The following is a 10996-nucleotide window of genomic DNA, read 5'->3' as shown; positions in this document are numbered from 1 at the left end:
CCACTTATTTCCCAGCTCCACCCTCCAGCAGGATACCACTTCACTTCTTCCAAATGCCTTCAGAATTAATGTCCCATTGTCCGACCCATGACTTGACAGCTTGTCAGACAGATTTTTTCCCTGTGTCCAGTGTCTCTTAAGTTTACTTGTACTGTCTCCAAAGGGAAGGTGATGTGTCCTGTAGAACTCCTGTATAGATTGTGTTTTTCTTCCAACCATTTTAGCCTCCGCCTTGGGGCTTGTTACCTGGAGGCATGTCAGAAGCTATTGTGGAGGTCCTCTGTGGTGCCTGGTCTCAGCTGCTTCCCTCTGTTTCTTGATTGTTCCTCCCCAACTGGTTTAGGCTCCGCCTTGTGGCTTGTTACCTGGAGGTGGGTCAGAAGCTATTATATAAAATAAGATGTATATGAATTATTCAATGAAATATAGTATAAATGAAATATTGTATAAAATACAGTGTACATGAATGAAATGCAAGGTAAACGAACTATCGTATTAAAACAAAAAAATTCAAAAAAAGGGTGGGGTGTCAGAAAAGGGGGAAGGAGAGATGATCACTGGGAAGGCAGGTATTGGTGAGTGGGGAGAAATAGTGAAAAAAGGAAAGTTCTGCTGGGTCTTGGGGAGACTATGTGTTAGTAGACAGTGGTTGTTATCCAACTCGAGCTCTTAGTACATTTCATTATAATACTTTTCTTTGTCTTTCCATACTGCCCTTTGAAATCTTCTATTCAGCTCCTTCATATCTTTATTTCATTGCTTTGGTTTCTAAGAGCTCTAGTTCAATATTCAGAGTCTCTTATGACATTCATTTTGGTCTATTCTTCTTCCTCTCTCTTTGTAATGACATTTTGCTTTCTTCACAGATGATATTCTTGCTATCGTCCCACAATTCACTGGCTCTTCACTCATTAGCACTCAAGGCTTCACCCCTGATCTTGAGAAGGTTTTTTTTTAATCCAGAAGGGAGAGACTCAACATTAAACTTTGGGGACTGAAGCCTTTAATGTGGAAGAAAACAAAGATTCTTATCACTGGGCCAATTGGTAGCATCATGATAGATGATCAAGAGATTGAGATTGTTAACAGCTTCAGTTTGCTCTGCTTCACAATCAACACTCTTGGGACCAGCAGCCACAAAATAAAAAAAAGCGTTGGAAAATCTGCTGTCAGGGACCTCTCCAAAGTACTAAAAGCAATGACATCAATCTAGAGATTAAAGTGCACACAATCCAGGCCATGCTCTATGCAATTACTAGCTATTCATTGGAGAGCTGGACAATGACTAAGGATGCTAGAAAAATAATAGATGCCTTTGTGTTGTGGTGCTGGAGAAGAGTTTTTAATATACTATGGACTGCTAAGGGAACAAACAGGTCTATCCTAGAGAGGGTGAAACCAGGTTGCTCCTCAAAAGCAAGGATTTAAAGCCCCATCTGACACATTTTGGACATATTGGAGGGACCAGTCCTTGGAGAGGATGGAGAGACAGTTTAACAAAGGAAGAACTTACCTTCTTCATTGCTGTCCTCTCTAGGCTGTCTTTGGCAAGGAGGGCCCCTGCAAATTTGTGGTCTAAAACCTGATACATATTCTGCCTCACTGATCTACCTTGTTCTTCTGCACCCTGGTTGTCAGCACCCTCCATCACTTCTCCCTGCACAGGATGGTTGGAATACTGTGGTCGACGCCTCTCCGTATGTAGTAAGGTGGGAACTGTTGCCTGAGGTAGGGCCAGCGTTGCTGGGCCTGAACTTCGGGGGCACTCTGGTCCCTCATTCTTCTCCCATTCTCAGTATTCTGGTAATTCTGCTGGCAATTACGTGGAGGACCCCTAAGACGTGGATAACATCTATAACGGTTACGGTCTGCTGCATATTTACTGCCTTGCACTGGAAGGCCACCAAGACCTATAACACTTGCTGCCTCCACACCCTTTTCTCCAAGAATATCAAACTCCACAGCCTCTCCATCTCCTACTTTGCAATGGTACTTCCTGGGGTTATTCTTCGTTATGGCAGTCTGATGTATAAATACATCTTCCTTGGTGTCATTCCTTTTGATGACATTTTACTGTTTCCTGAAACCCTAATCCACAAGATGGCAAACAGACAAAAGCAGCCAATCCACCAGCTGAGAATTTGTCCTCTCTTGATGCTGAGGAGGGCGGGGCTGAGTAAATGCTGGGTTACCATCTCTACCATCATCCGGTTTAGTCATCCAAGAAGAAGAAATGAATATGAAATTCTAGCAATCAGAAATGAACAAAAGATTGGAGCTGAAGACCTTAAGTGCTTGCTTTTTGTCTGTGAGCCAGATAACTAGAACTATCTGCATTATCTATGCAGCATGGAGTTTTTATTATTTTTATCTAAAGATGTCTCTTTTTGGTAATGGCAAACTTTTTTTTTTAAGCCTGATTTATTTTCAATACACTTTTAAAGGTTTGGTTTTAAATTGTTTCATATCTGGTCAAGTTGATATTTTTAAGAACCTCATTTTAAATTTGTAATAAAAGTGTACAACTTGATTTTTTCAAAAAAAGTGAACAACACTATAAGCACCTCTTAATAAAGGTCTTAAATAATTTAAAAAAAAAAAGAAAAACAAAGGAAGACCCTGGGTTAGATAAATTGACTCAGTGACTGGGGTAATGAGGTAGATGTGTCAGAAACAATGAAATTTGTTTAGCAAAGCACATGGTTCAGAACTATTGTACTTAGGGTCACAATGAGTCAGAATCAACTCAATAACACATAACAACAATAGCAAAGTGGTAGTTAACTGTATGGAGTACAGTGTATATGAGAGATTGGAGCACAATGTTCATGGATAAAATGCAGTGAGTAAGGGTAGGTATAGGTAGGTCAATTTAAAAAAGTGGAAAGGATTAAAAAAACCCAAATATGTACTATACCAATAAACACTGGATATTTTAGACTTAGAATACATTTCTGCCTTTGGACCTTTTTTTTAAAAAATTTTTTTAAATATTATTAATTTTAATGAAAGTTTACAGAGACTGAGGATTTACATCATTCATTGTTGCACTTTTCTCCCTGCCCCCAGTTCTCTCTCTCTTTGAAAAAGTAAGAGAAAAATACCTTCATTGTTTTACAATCCCTCCCCCCAGGTCCACTCCACTATGCAGCCTTCATTCTGGACTCCTGTCATGGCAATAATACCAAATCACATGTCCCTTTTTAACAGTTTTCTCCCTCATCTCTTTCAATGCAATATACATTGTTTATCCCATCTTTCTCAGTCTGTCCCCAATTCCGATGTCAGTCCTGTTTTACAACAGTGGCACGATGCATGTTTGTGTGACTGAAATATTTCACTCAGCATGTCCTCCAGGATCACCCATTTTGAATAATATTGCATGGACTCCTTGTTTTTCAATGTAGCGTAGTATTCCATTGTGTGAATATGCCACGACTTCTCCATTCATTCCTTTTTGATGGGCACTTAGGTTGTTTCCAACACCTTGCTTTTATTAACAAAGCCGCGATAAAGACGGGTGTGCATATATCTGCTTGGATGTCTGTTATGGTCTCTTTTGGGTATATTACCAGTAGTGGAATTTCTGGGTCAAATGGTATCTCTATTTGCAACTTTTTGAGAAAGTGCTTTGGACCTTTCTTAATTTAGAATACTTACTTAAAGGGAATATTTGCCCTGGAAATAAGTTTGTTAAAAGTAGAATCTAGAAAAAAAAATTTAAAAAAAGTAGAATCTCCAACAATTAATGAATGAAAATCTGAAATCTCTGTAAATGTTCACTAAAATTAATAACATTTTAAAAAAGATTATTGTTTAAAAATAAAAAGGTAGAATCTGATAGCAGGAGTTAGGATTTGGTGGAGAGAAAAGATTTAGTCCCATATAGTGCTCTGAGGTTATTCGATTTTGAATGGAGTTGTGGACTCACATTTGATTAAAAGATTCACTTTCAAAAGAAAGACACTTGAAAAAAGGAATGAGAGAAGAAAAAATAAAGGAAGAGATTTTCTCAATATAAATGGAAAACTCTGTTTGACTTCTGAGGCAGGGCAATATTGGTGCCCATGAGAACTCACTTACAAGACTTGATATTGGAGTATACACACTTGTACTGATACCCTGGAATCGTAGGAGTGGAAGTGGGAGAAATAAAACAATGGAGAAACAGGAAGAGCCTGGATATGTTCCTTTATCATTGTCCACCTAGCACTACAAATCTGTGAATTAGCAGGGAAGAGCTATTAGCTTGAGGAACATAGAATAATGAGGACTCCTAACTTGTGACTTGGCCTCCTGTGGGAGCAAAGACTGAGTGAGGAGACAAACAAGTCTATAATGCAGGAGAAAGTGTGGACTCTTGAGCTTGCAGCTGATGCCCAGCTGAACCTAGTCAGTGATGCCTGGGTATGAATTGACCAGAAAGTAATCATATGAAGAGAAAATGGTCGGTGTTGGGAGCTAAAGTAGACTAAGGTAGATTACTGCAAACTGATGGCTTCTTCTGGACTGCAATTTGCTTGCAATTTGAAAAAAAAAATACAGATGTTCAAAGTTCCAAGTTGAATAGAGGATTCTTCAGCAAAATGGATGAACTTGTTTCCTTAGAGTATTGGTTTGATTAGGTACCGTCAAGTTGAGTATGATCCATAACAACTGCATGGACAACAGATCTGAATACTCTTCTATCTGTGCCATCCTCCCAGTTTCTGACACACTTGAGCCCATTGCTAATATGCTAACTCATGTGGTTGAAGGTCATCTTCTTTTTTGTTGAGCCTCCACCTTTCCAATCATAATGTCCCTCTGCAAGGGATAGCCTAACAAATAGCTTCTCTTACCAATACGCCCAAAGGATGTGAGGTGAAGTCTTATCATCTCAGCACCTGTGTCTTGACCAATCTCTTAAGAAAAACAAAACACAAAAATGTTATTAAAGTACAATTACATATCAATGTTAATAACAATCGTATTTGACTTAGAAAGCCAGATGGGTTCTTTGAGCTAACAGACTATGTTTTCAATGACTTCCCAAAATAATATAGGTATTCATTATTACTATCTATTGTATTAATGAAAATTTTATTACATTAGACTTTACGGCATACTGTTCTTAAGTATAAATTTGTGGTAAGTTATATATACTTAAGTTAGGAATTTAGCCTACATGTAATATTCATCAAGTAGCAATTACTCAGATCATCAAGGAGCACTCTGATTGCACTTTCCCGAAGACATATTTGTTTGTTCTTTTGGAAATCCATGGGACATTCAGTATTAATCTTCAACACCACAGCTCAAAGGCATCAATTCTTTTTCTGTAATCCTTATTCATTGTCCAATTCTCAGATGCATAGCAAATAATTAAAAAGAGAACAACCTGAATCAGGCACACCTTAGTCCTCAAGCTGACATTGTTGCTCCTGAATAATTTGGAGAGGTCCCCTACTGCACGCTTCCCCTGTAATATGTCTTCTGATAGCCTGACTGCTAGTACCAATGGTGTTGATTGTGGGATCATATAAGATGAAATTGCTGACTACATTTCTCCATAATTCATGCTGTTGCCTACTGGCCTAGAGGTAAGAATTTTTGTATACTTGATGTTGAGATACAATCCATATTGAAGGCTGAAGTCCTTGATCATCTTCACCAAGTTCCTTAACTTCTCCTCACTTTCAGCAAGCAAAGTTGTGATATCTGCATAAAGCAGGTTATTGATGAGTCGTCTTCTGACTCTGCTACCACATTCCTCTTGATAGAGTACAGCTTCTTGAATAATTTTCTCAGCACACTGATTGAAGTAGGTATGGAGAGAGGATACAATTCCTCTCTGATGAACGATTTTCTTAATTTTAAACCATGTAGTATTCCACCGCTCTATATGCACAACAGCTTCTGGTATAGGTTTTGTACAAACATAATTGAGTGTTCTGGACTTATGTTAGCTATAATTTGTTGTGATCTACACAGTCAAATGCTTTTGTAATAGTCAGTAAACCACAAATAGATATTCTTCAGGTTTTTCGGTGTTTTTTTTTGTTTGCTTGTTTTTTACTTTCAGTTAGAATCTATCTGGTATCAGCAATAGTATCACTGGTATCACAACCTCTTCTAAATCTCACTTGAACTTTTGACATCTGATTATTGTCACAGCATGCAAGGTTTAAATCTCAACTGGAACACTTCAGGACCCTCCTGAAGTGACATCCTTCCGCATCTATGGAGGCTTGAAGTGCATCTGTATGCTTGGTTTATTATTGAAGTAACAATAGTTTGTTTTATTGAGAGAATTAATTGGTGTTCTAAGTAGTATAGCACTTGTCTGTCAATTTGCAGTGCTGAGGTAACTTGTGGGTTGCTGTAATGCAGAGAGATATGTCATCAGTGTGTTAAATCCCTCCAACCTCACCAATGGTGAGCAGGTTTAAATAGAGCTCCCAGATTAAGATAGAATAGGAAGCAGAAATGATCATCTGCTTCTTAAATAACAGGACTCTGGACATCTGATGAGCAGTAGAAGAATACTGGTTTGAAAGGCATGGAAATGCCATCAATTGACTATAAAAGAAGATATTGGGCATGAGTCATGAAGCATCTGGTTTACACACTTTTATGAGGGTAGTTGGTGGGATGATTGTAAGGAGGGAAACCCACAATATAAATGAGTAAAATATAATGCAAATGAAATGTAATGCATATGACTTATAAAAATATTAATAACAACTTAATTTTATGATGGATTTTAAAAAATAATCCAAACAAACAAACCTAAAAACCAGCAAAACAAATCTCTGTTCTTTCAGTGACACATTGCCAGGCTTTTCTTGCTAGTTTACCTCACATTTATGCTTGTGCAGAACCTCAAATATATTTACTCTTCTTATAGTCTCTTCTTTAATATCTTCCCTCTGTCATAAAAGATTTGAAACTCAGAAAAGTATTTTTCTGAGGTTTTGGTAACTGATTTTTTTTGTTATGGAAATGAGAGTGAGCATCATCTATATGAAGAGTTCTCAGAATATGATGTATTGTATAGAGTTTTCACAAGAAATGGGTCATTTGAGTTATTTGAGCTTTGTTGTTTTCTATCTTCTCTTTCTGCTTCTTTTAAAATGCTCATACATATTTCATATATTTGTATTCTATTTTTCTTTCTCATGCATAAAATGTTCTTAGCCTTGAGTTAGTTTCTCTCCCTGCTTTCCATCTTCTGTTCCTTTGGGATTATTTTTCTTTGGCATTATTGAACTCTCATCTTTTCTTTCATAGACCAAAAGAATCTGATTCACAAATATATTTTTTTTACTTTAGCTCTAAAAATTTTTCCAAATAAATTTCTCTATTTATTTCAACACTGTCATTCCCAAAATTCATTTTCTCTTGAGTTCTGATTTATCTGCTAATTAATCTTATATTTTGTATATGTTAAATTCCAACAGTCTTAAACTTTGAATATCTGTCATATAATAAATACCCTTCTTTCCTACATCCTTCAGTTATGCATAAAAACATCCTATAATATTCATATTGCATCAAACTATGCTTGTATTATAGTTGTTTTTATTTTACTTCTGGGAGTTTAACAAATGTACCATTGTGAATTACTAGTGTGTGTGTGTGGTATGTAACTTCGAGTTGGAACTGACCCTCTAGTGGGTTTTTAGAGGCAGTTAGTTGTACAGGGGAAGATTTTTTCATCTCTCTCTCACAGTGGCCTCAAACTGTGTACAAGATTGTAGTGCAGTGTCTTGCCCCTATACACACACATACATAAACATAATATGCATAAAAATTAATAGAATATATATGTATATACTCACAAATAAAATTCTTGGTTTACTGAATTCCAAAACTTAAAAACTAAGTTTTGTATTATTTATGATGATCACAGTTTATTTTAGTTAGCTTAAAATATGTGTTACTATTTTACTTATCACTAATTTATACATCCTGAAGTTCATACTGTCTTCATGAGAGAGAGTTAGCCATTGTATGTATGTTCAAATATCACTTATCTCTTACATATGTATAGTAACCATTCATATGTGCATACACGCACAATATATCTACAGTGGCAATTTTGTTTCTGTTTTTTTCCAACTATCACCACTTCTTTTAGTTTCTTACATCCATGTACCTACAGATCGTATGAATGTCCTAGATTACAACTCTATGTTGTTGTTTGTTGTTGTTATGTGCCATCGAGTCATTGTATTCAGGAAATAATTCTACCACGGAGTAAATTCTTAGGGTTTCCTTAATTTTTTTTTTCCTTAGCAGTAGGAGACTTTTATTTTTTTTTTTTATTTTTTATTTCTACATTCCTCTCTGGAAGCAGGAGCGGCATCCACTTCCGAAATGGCTTGCCTCCGGAAACTCTATGTACGAACAGTGCTCAGGCCGTTCGTTCATAGGGTTGCTATGAGTCGTCTACGACTCGACGGCACCACCACTAACAACAACAACGTTCCTCTAGGTCACTTATAGCCCTGGCGTACAAGTTGCCGTACCGCGCTCACTTGTGGTTGCTGTGAGGCTGAGCACAGTGACACTGATGTGTCAAATGCATTAATGGTTGGCTACCCAATGCAGACAGAGAGTGGGGTGGAGCTTCCAGATTAAACAAGCATGGAAGGAGGACTGGCATCCACTTCCATAATAGCTTGTCTCCAAGAAACCCTATGAACCTGGAGAGAGGATGAAAGGCACCCAAGCATTGAGGACTCTCCTTCATAGTGTTGCTATGAGTCACCTGCGACTCAATGGCACTTAACAACAACAACTAGTTTATTAAAAAAATTTAATAAAATCCAAACAAATTCTTTCAATTTTACTCACTCATCTACTTATACAACTCTGATTAATCCTCCCTCCCCCTGCACATCCTTCTGCTTCCAGCCTCTTCCATCTCTCTTGGATCCTTATACTTACTCTATAATAATAGTTTTATACAATATTTATCCTTGTGGGACTGAGTTATTTCACTCAACATAATACTCTTCAGTCCCTCCCAAGTTAGGTAATGACTTACAAAACCATTGCTCCTACGTGCTGCATAGTATTCCATTGTGTGAATGTATCACAATTCTCAATCTATTTGTTTGTTGTTGAGTATCTGGGCTGTTTTTTTCTTTTACTATCCTGGCTGCTAATACCAATAGTGTTGATTGTAGAGCCAAGCATACTGAAGCTTTCAACAATCTCAATCTCTTCACCATCTATCATGATGCTGCCGATTGGCTTGATATTGAGCTATATTGAAGGCTGCAGTCCTTCACCTTCTGAAGCAAGCACTTCAGGTCCTCTTCAGTTTCAGCAAGCAGAATTGTATCATCTACATAAGGCAGATTGTAGATAAGTCTACCTCCAATCCTGATGCCACATTTCTCCTCATAGAACCCAGCCACCCGGATAATATGTTCTGCATAAAGATTGAAAAGGTATGGAGATAGAACACATCCCTGGCATACTTTCTCCTCAATTTTGAACCATGCAGTGTTTCCTTGCTCTGTTTTGACGAATGCCAACTGGTCCAAGTATGAGTTTTGCATAAGCACAATCGAGTGTTCTGGTATTCCCATTTTTCTCAAAGTCAGCGATAGATTGTTGTGATCCACACAGTCAAATAAATATCTTTGCATAGGCAATGAAACACAGATAGACATTCCTCTGGTAGTCTCTGCTTTCAGCCAAGATCCATATGACATTTCTTCCTTTCCCTCTAGGTTTTTTAATCTATCAGAGTGTAACTTTTCATAGAATTCTGATATTATCAATTTAATTTCCTCAGGTTTTGTTGTGATGTCTCTCATTTCTTAATTAGGTTATCTGAGCCTTTTTTTGTTTGTTTTTGTTTTTGTTAAACTTGCCAATGGGTTGTCAATTTTCATTACCCTTCCGAAAAACCACCTCCTGGTCTACTTGATGATTTCCACTGTTTTCTATCTCATTGATTTCAGTTCTTATCCTTATAATTTCTTTTCTTCTAGAGGTTGTAGGATTTGAGTGTTGATATTTTTTATTTACTGAAGGTTCTGTGTTTGATCGTTGATTCTTCTTTCTTACTCTTATGTGTGTGTGCCTAATGCTATATAAGCTGTACCCTGAGGATTACCTAGCTGTATCCCAGAGGATTTGATAAATTATATTTTCATTATCATTTGTTTCAAGGAACATTTTTATTTCATTATTTATTTCTTTTATAAAACAATCATGTATAAGCAGAAAGTTACTTAGTTTCCATATGGGTGGTTTTGTAAGCTTTACTCTTCTATGGTTAATTTCTAATTTAATAGCATTGTAGTCTGAGAAAATATTTTCTTATTTCAACGTTTTTTAATTTTTTGAGGCTTGCTTTGTGACCCAATATATGGTCAATTCTGGAGAATGCATAATGTTCACTTGAGAAGAAAGTTAATTAAATTTTAGTTGCTGCAGTTTTTTGAAAACAGCTACAAGGTCAAGTTAGTTGATTGTACAGGTTAGATGTTCTGTATCTTTGTTGAGTTTCTTTTGATTGACCTGTCCTTTTGTGATAGTGGTGCTTTGAAATCCCCTACCAATATTGTGCTGTTGTGTATGTCTCTCTTTCATTCAGTTAACTATCATTTTAAGTATTTCTCTGAAGATTGCACTGGAGCATAGAGAAACCAAAGCACAAGGAAGAATTCCAGATACTAAAGTCCTGAACAGAAGATTCCAAAAGACAGCTCGGAATGACAAAGCAAAATATTACAATGAAATGTGCAAGGAGATAGAGTCGGAAAATCAAAAGGGCCGAACTCGTTCAGCATTTCCTAAGCTCAAGGAACTGAAGAACAAATTCAAACCTAGAGTTGCTATAATCAAGGATGTTTTAGGCAGATTATTAAATGATCCAGGAAGTATTAAAAGAAGATGGGAGGAATATACTGAGTCATTGTATCAAAAGCAATTGGCAGATAGAGAAGAATTTAATGAAATAACATATAAGCAAGAGCCTATGGTGATGAAG

At 36.8% G+C, this 10996-nt stretch overlaps 1 pseudogene; it reads right to left on the bottom strand.

Annotated features, from left to right (window-relative positions):
• Nucleotides 1-339: 339 nt before the first annotated feature.
• LOC102847351 overlaps nucleotides 340-10996 on the bottom strand; it is a 20044-nt pseudogene continuing 9387 nt past the window's right edge.

Source organism: Elephantulus edwardii, unplaced genomic scaffold (genome assembly GCF_000299155.1).
Source record: "Elephantulus edwardii isolate Elephantulus edwardi_28Jun2011 unplaced genomic scaffold, EleEdw1.0 scaffold00119, whole genome shotgun sequence".
Lineage (NCBI taxonomy): Eukaryota > Metazoa > Chordata > Mammalia > Macroscelidea > Macroscelididae > Elephantulus > Elephantulus edwardii.
The sequence above is the reverse complement of the archived record's forward strand: the minus strand, read 5'-3'. Positions and strand labels throughout refer to the sequence as shown.